The sequence below is a fragment of the Diceros bicornis genome, chromosome 19 (genome assembly GCF_020826845.1).
Source record: "Diceros bicornis minor isolate mBicDic1 chromosome 19, mDicBic1.mat.cur, whole genome shotgun sequence".
Taxonomy (NCBI): domain Eukaryota; kingdom Metazoa; phylum Chordata; class Mammalia; order Perissodactyla; family Rhinocerotidae; genus Diceros; species Diceros bicornis.
The window spans coordinates 16,463,584-16,471,406 of NC_080758.1; positions in this window are offsets into that span (position 1 = coordinate 16,463,584).

Consider the following 7,823-nt stretch of genomic DNA (forward strand, 5'->3'; position numbering starts at 1 on the left):
ACCCTGTTGTTTAAGCCACCATTGTTTTGAGTTTTTCTGGTTAGTTATTGCCGGTGTTAAAGTGTTATTGATTTTTGTTGTTGATCATGCATCTGAAGTCTCTTATTTATTCCAATACTCTGTCAGCTTATTTGGTTAGTTTTTCAAGGTAGATGATCACACCATCTACAAACAAGGACAGTTTTATCTCTTCCCTTCCAACCCTTACACCTCCTATTTTCTGTCCTTAAAGCTGTAGGCTGGCTCTCTGGCGCTCGTATTAAGCAACAGCAGTGATATTAGGCATTCTCGGCTTGTTCCTGATCCTAATGTGCATATAAAGTTTCTCCACTAGGAATAATATTTTCTGGAGGTTTTTGATATTAAAAGCTCTACCAAATTAAGGAATCTTCTCTTATGTTTCTAGTTTGCTAAGCATTTTTTAAAATCGTAAATACCTAAGGATCTTATCACAAGCTTTTCCTACATCAATGGACATCATCACTGGATTTTTTTCCTTTGAGCTAATGATGCAGTGAATTACACTGGTGGGTTTCCTGATGTTGATGCATTTCCGGGATAAACTCTTTCTGATGGTGAGGTAGCATCAGTATGTTAACACACTGATGAATTCAGTCCACTAATATTTTATTTAGTATTTTTCCATCCTGTATTCATAAGTGAAATGGGCTTATAATTTTCTTTTATTGTATTGTCTTATCTGGCTTTTGCAAACAAGGTGACACTTGTCTCATAAAATAAGCTAGGTTGGCTTTTTTTTTTTTTTTTTTTTGGTAGGGGGAGCTACTCGTATAGATAGGCATTAACTATTTCTTAAAAATTCAGCAGAACTCATCTGTCAGAATGTCTGGGTCTGATCTGGGGGGTTGGGAGGGCTTTGACTACCGTTTCAGTTTCTATAATACCAATTGAACTATTTAAATACTCAGTTTCTTCTTGGGCTAATCTTTTGGCATTTTATAACCTTCTAGAAATTTATCCATTTTCCCTAAGCGTTCAAATTCATAAGCATATAACTTCGCAGTTGTTTTTAAATTACTTTTAATCCCTAAGTCAACATTATTCTCCCTTTTTACTCTGTTTTATTTTACTTATTTGCATCATATCTCTTTGTCATGATCAATCTTATCAGGAGCCTGTCTCGTATTTCATCCAAGAAGCAGTGTTTGGTTATGTTGTTCTTCCACATTCTTCTTTTGTTCCTGAGTTCATTGATTTGTTCCCGGGTTTTCTGTCATGCACAGCTGAACCTTATAGTGGCCCCTAGATACTGAGTTGTTCCGTGTCTTCAGTGAAGTGACCTCCGTCATGAAGGTCCATGGAAGGGGCCCAGTGAGTGGCCATGGTTTGCCCAGGTCTGAGATCCTGCCCCGAACACGAAGCTCCATCTCTCCAAGACAGGCTGCCTCCACTCTGCCCCTACACAGCTGTGTTGGGTAGGGCTATTGTGGCTTGCTGCCTGCTTAGCTGGCCTGCAAATATTCAGCCCCCAGGCACCCCCTCTGGCATCTTCTTGCCACACTTTCCCCAGTCTCCGCAGGAGTTCAGAAGTCTGCTCCTGGCCCTGAGATCCCAGGTGCCATGATGAGCTCCCCCTCCCACCCACAGGACAGCTGTGGGGCTTGAACAGTTTAACACTTGGCCTCACCCTGAGCTGGCGAGGTTCTGCGTGCAGGGACCAACACGGTCCCCACTGAGGCGGGGTGGAATGCGGAGCTCTCAGCACACACATGTGACTGCCTCTGCGCACCGCGGCACATACCAGTTTGAGCTGGGTGTTCCTGGCAATGAAGTGGTCCTCATTTGCTGGGTGAGAGGGTTAGCATGGGGGCTGTGCCAAGTGTACAGCTGGTGAAGCATAGATAAGCCTGCTGGGGAGCTAGAGGAGGTCATGACAGACATGAAAAGAGCTTTGGAAATTGGGATGAGGGTTTATTTACAGACCTAGTATGCAAGGGAAAAGGTACTGAACCTGGCACGTGTTGGGTGCCAAATACATATTTGTTGCACAAATGAATGAATTGGGAGCCCCAAGCTCTAATCTCAGCTCTATTGCTATATATTCTTGGTCAAGTTCCTTGGCCTTGCTTGGCCCCTGCTTCCTCATCTGTAAAATGGGAGAGGGATGAACTCCATATTTTCTACGGCTTCTTGGCTCGAGGAACCTGTTTCTATGCCTGGAAGCATTTCTGGAGTGGCAGCTCTGACCTGGAGGGAAGCATGGAGGGAGGGCTCTCATGAACGCAGAGTTCGAGACTGTCAGAGGCAAAGGCGATTCCTATAGACTCTCTGATGTCTGACTAATATCCAGAGTTCAGGAGACCCCATTGAGTTGGAATCAGTTGGTCAGGAGGCACCAGGCACCAAGGCAGAGGTGGCTTTGCTCTTGGCCAGACATCCCTTGGAGGAAGCAGGTAAGAAGTTAGGTAACTCCCTTCCCATCCAAGAGCCCCTCCATCAATTAGGATATCTAGTCTCCAGGGACTTACCTGTCACTGTCAATTCCCTACAGGTGCCATTATCTGACTAATCCATCCATCCATTTGTCCATCAATCCATCTGTCCATCCATCGATCCATTTGTTTGTCTGTCCATTCATCCATTCTTCTATTGATCCACTTATCCATCTATTTGTCCACCAATCCATCCATCCATCCATCCATCCGTCTGTCCATCCATCCATCCATCCATCCGTCCATCCATCCATCCATCCATCCATCCATCTATTCTTCCATCCATCCATCTGTCCATCCATACATCCATGCATTCATTCAACAAACACTGAACGTAGTGGAACATGCCCTACTATTAAATAAAGAATAAAAAATAAGGTCTCTGCCCACAATGAACTCCCAGACAAGAGGAGAAGAGAGAGACAAGCAAAGAGATGATTACAGCACAGTAAGTGGGAAGTACCAGGTACTGAGGGTGATGAGAGAAGAGGACATAACCCAGCCTGAGAGGTGGGAGAGGTGACTTTGGAAGTCTTACTGAAGGAGGTGACATCTGAGCTGAGTCTTGAAGCAAGTGTAGGAGTTGTCCATGTGGAAGGCAATTAAAACAGAGGGACAGAGAGAACAAAGGCCTGAAGACAGCATGAGAGCAGGAGCTGTCTGGAGAGCTGGGAGTAGCTGAGTCTGGATGGAGCCTGGAGAGCCAGGTGGCAGGTGGGGCGAGAGGAAGCTGGAGAGGCCTGGCCTGTGTTGGTTAGAGGACATCTGTGGCTGGGGGTGGGAATAGGGGCCAAGGCCTTGGGACATCCAGGGACTATCTGGAGATGTAGAAAAGCTCTGAGTCAGGCATCAGAATGCCAGTTCCTTCCCTCCTCGACCCTTGAGTGAACCTTAGGCAAATCACCTCACCTCTCTGGGCCTCCGTTCTCCTGCTGTGACATGACAGGGCTGCCCTTTGTGGCCTCTTGAGACACTTCCAGCTCTGAGGGAGCCCCTGAGTCACATGTGGTCAGCAAAACCAATACCCACATGAACATCTGGCCTGGCCTGAGGAGGGAGTTAATTGTTCCCAGTCCCTGTGTGTGTTGGAGGGGGGAGAACATTGGTTAGGGGACCCTGGTTTGGGGCCGCCCACATGGGGTTCCCAGTCATGGGATGGCAGGAAGTGCTGAGAAGGGACTGAGTCACCAGCCAGTCATCAGCTTGGGCTTCAGGGCCCCAGGTGGGAGGAGGGGAGCCCCATTCCCTGCTCCTCGCTGCCCCAGAGCCCCCTTCTCAGGACAGCAGACCCTTGTTCAGAACAAAATCCCTCATGAGGCTCTAATATTTAAAACAGGCCCAAGGAAAATTGTTTGGGATGAAGCAGAGAGTGGGGGCTCTGGGCTCTCTCCCACCCCGAGGCAGCCCCCGAGGCCCTCCGGAGGAGCCCCTGGAGTCCAAGAGTCCAAACGCCCTCACCCCTCAGGGGTAGAGATTGAGACCTGAGGTGGAAGGGACTGACCCAGGGTCACACAGCACATTAACTTGCTTCTCTCTCTCTCTCCTCTCCTTTCCTCTCTGGGGCTCTGGCACTGCCCTTCCCCAGCCCTGGGGATGGAGGATAAAGGATGGAGGATGAAGCAGGATTCTCCTCCGTCTTCTCTCTCTCTCTGCAGGGCCTCCTGCCCCTGGAGGAAGCTGCGTGTCCTGCGGCAACTCCCCTCAGCTCAAGCCCATCATAGCTTCGCAGTGCAACACATGGGACGTGGGCTAATGCTGTGTCTGCCCCAGGCAAGACCTCCCTCCTGGGTCCCTGTCTCCCGGCTCTACAGTGGGAAGGCTGGTGAGAGACTAGAAACCATGTGCCGTGCATGTATTTAATCCCCACGGCAGCCCTCAAAGGATGCATCAGTATCCGCATTTCACGGAGAGGGACATTGAGGAACCAAGAAATTGAATAGCTTGCCCAAGGTCACATCACCAGTAGAAGGCAAAGCTGGGATTTGAACACAAATCCCAGGGCACAGGTGGCTGGCCCCTGAGTCCCTGCTCTTACCCTCTGTGCTATATTGCCCCTTAAAATGTAGCACCTTCCAGTTCCTACTGTCTGAGATTCAGACAGTAAGATAGAAGTGGCTCAGAGGGAAGGGAGAGACTCAGTCACGTCCTGGCTCTGTCACTTGCTGTGTGACCTTGGGTGAGTCACTTCACCTCTCTGGGCCTCAGTTTCCAAGCAGGGTTGTTGTGAGAATTAAAGGGCTGCGGCATAGTTGCATTCAGGAGATGGTATACTCTTCATGATTAATATTCCTTCAGTCTCTACCCCACGGCCCCTTGCAGCCCCTTTGGGTGGGGAGGAAGCAGTGGCCACAGTTGAGACTTTCTCTTCCATCTCCAAGCTGCCTGGCTCTGTCTCCAGGAGAAATTGTTTCCCTAACCCCCAGACCCCTCAGAAATGACCGACAGGGTAGGTTCCAGCCACACCCTCCTTCTGGACTCAGAGCCCAAGACCCACCCCCTCGGAGGCCAGTTCACCCTCAGATGCCCGGGCAGGCATGTGGGCTGCCCAGGCTGCAGTGAGGGGCATCCAGACCAGCCTCCAGTAGCCCAAGCCAGGTAAGTGGGACAGGGAGGCCCCAACGTCCCATCCTACCAGCCCCACCAGCCCCACCAGCCCCACAGAAAACACTGCATTACTGGAAGAGGAGCCAGGCAGAGGGCGTGGAGAGCGCCATGTCAGAGGAAACCGCACAGGGTCAGCCAAACCTCAGCTCTCGGGGCCAGCGGCCCAGGGACTGACCACGCGGGGCTGGCTCGCTGAGATGTTTACGGAAACGCTGGCCCTAGGGCCGGCCCAGCTGCTGGGCTGGGAGCCCCTGAGCCACCCCAGGCCTCAGAGTGCCAGCTTGGCAGGGGACATCGAAGGCTGCAGCTGAGGCCTTGTTTTCCTCCTCGGCCCACCTGGGGAGTGGAAAGCTGAGGGGTCCGGGGGGCAGGGAGCGCTGGAGACGGGCAAGGTCTTCAGGCCAGCCCTGGACCTCCTGGTCCAGCTGCCTGAGCTGGGCCGAGAGACCATGCCCTTTCTGGACACCCCTGGAAAGTGGCATCAACTTGAGAGAAGCATGTAGCAAGTGGACTCTGGAACCAGGATGCCTGGGTTCATATCCTGGCTGTGCCCTTCACTGGCTATAGATCTCTGGACAGTTTGCTTAACTTTTCTGTGTCTCGGTTTCCCCATCTGTAAAATGGGGATGATGATAATAGTACAGACTTCACAGGGACGTTGATATAATTAACTAATCTCATATTTGTAAAGTGCTTAGAACAGTCACTATCACATACTAGGTGCCATAAGTGTTTGTTATAGAAATCTTTTCAATTTAAATATTGGCTGAGCATCTAGGCCATGACTGAGGAGCTGGGGTTATGGAGATAAATCGGATTCAGATCTTGCCCCAGGGAGCTTCAAAGCCAAGGTGAGGGATGGGGTTTTGGAGGATTAGGAGGGTAGGGGGGTGATATACCTAATTATAGCCACAATGGCAGCTGATTAGTGAACACCATCTCTCCAGTCTCTGTTGGTGGGAGCAGGGGCCGCCGAGTCCATTCACTGCTCCACACCAGCGCCCAGCACAGAGACTGGCACCAGTCAGTGTTTAAGCTTGGCTGTAGAACAAGTAGATGAGCTCCCATGCTTTCTGAGCCCTCACCGTGTTGCAGGCACTGAGCCCAGAGCTTCATGTGCACGGCCTCCTTCCATTCCCTCAGCACCCGATGGAGTAGGTCGTATCATTCTTTCTGCATTCAGAGAAGTAAACTGAGGCTCAGAGAGGCCAGCCCAAGGTCCCACAGCTGGTAAGCGGCAGAGCTGGGAATGAATCCACATCTGTGTAAGTTCAATGCCTGCATTTTTAACTGCTAAGCTACCTGTTGTCTTTCTGAAATGCCTGCCGGTGTGGTATCAAATTGCACAGCAACCCTCAGGCTTGGGAGTTCAGAAGTTGTGCTCAGCCCGGCCTGAGAAGATCCAGAAGGATCTCAGGGGAGGGAGGACATTCTAGGCAGAGGGACCCGCCTGTGGAAAGGCAAACAGGCAGGGCTGGCCCTCGGCACTAGTCTCTGCAACGTGACATGTTTGTGGAATAGCAAAGACTGTGGTGTGCAGGGCTGAGGTGCGTGAATGGTGGGAGCAACAGGGGCTGAGGGATGCCTACAACAGCCTTGCATGCCAGGAAAAGGTTTAGACTATCCTATGGACAGGGAACCCCTGGGCAGTCCCAAGCAGAGCCTGCACGTGGCCAGATGTATGACCACTCTGGGGGCCAGGATGGAAGATGAATTTCAAAGGGAGGGAGGAGGCAGGGAAAAAACTAATTTGTACAAATAATAAGCCTCAGCATCATTACTGGCCATGAGCTGTCTCCCCCAGATCAAAACTTACCTGCTCCATGTCCCCCTTGTCTAAAGCAATGTGTGCATGCCTTGGGGTGCAGGGCCTGGGCATGGAGCAGCCAGGCTTAGAGTCCTGGGAGCCCAGAAACGTGCCTTCGTCCCCACCCCAGCCCCAGCCCCTGTGATGACCTCCTTTTGGGTTAACCCCGTTTTGGCCACAGTGGCTGCCAGAGGTGGGACGAGGCACAGAGGTAGCAGTAATGGGGGTCAAGTGCCCAAGAGCCTCAGCAGCCGAGCCTTCACCCCCAGCCCACTCGGGGTTCAGACAAATGGGAGTTCAGATCTTGGACCTACCATGTACTTGGGCTGTGACTCTGGCCATGTGCCTCGAGGTCTCCCTCATTCATAACATAGAGACGATAGTAAATGAGGGCTGTTGGAAGGATTGATGGAGATCTTGAATGCGACGCATGTAGCACAGTGCTGGGTCAGAGGGAATGCTCGATAGAGAGGGGCTCAATGTCGTTATCATCGCAGCCTGAAGGCAGATGCCACTGTCTGGCCTGGAAGAACTCAGAAACAGCTGTGGCCTGGAAATGCCCAGAGGGCATCTGCGCCATCCCCCTGTCCCCAGGAGCCTGGGACCTGACTTAGCTCAGGGAGGTCAGCCTCCTGCAGCCGGCATTGGGGCCCCTGCCTTGAGCCGTTTGTCTGCACCCCGTAGGGCAGAGGCTGGCGAAAGGTGGAAGGAGCAGCGTTCCGGGCCCCGTCGCGTGGTTGTGGGGTTGGACCACCTTGGTCTATCCCTGCTCCCGCCCTCCCTAACAGCGCATCCTTGGACAAGTTACTTAATGTTTCAGTGCCTTGGTTTCCTCATTGGCAAAATGGGCATAATCATAGTCCCTGCCTCACAGCGTCATTGTAAAGATTAGGTGAGAGATGGCGGATAAATGCGTAGCACAGCATTACCCGCACGTGGTAAGCACCTGGTACATGTGA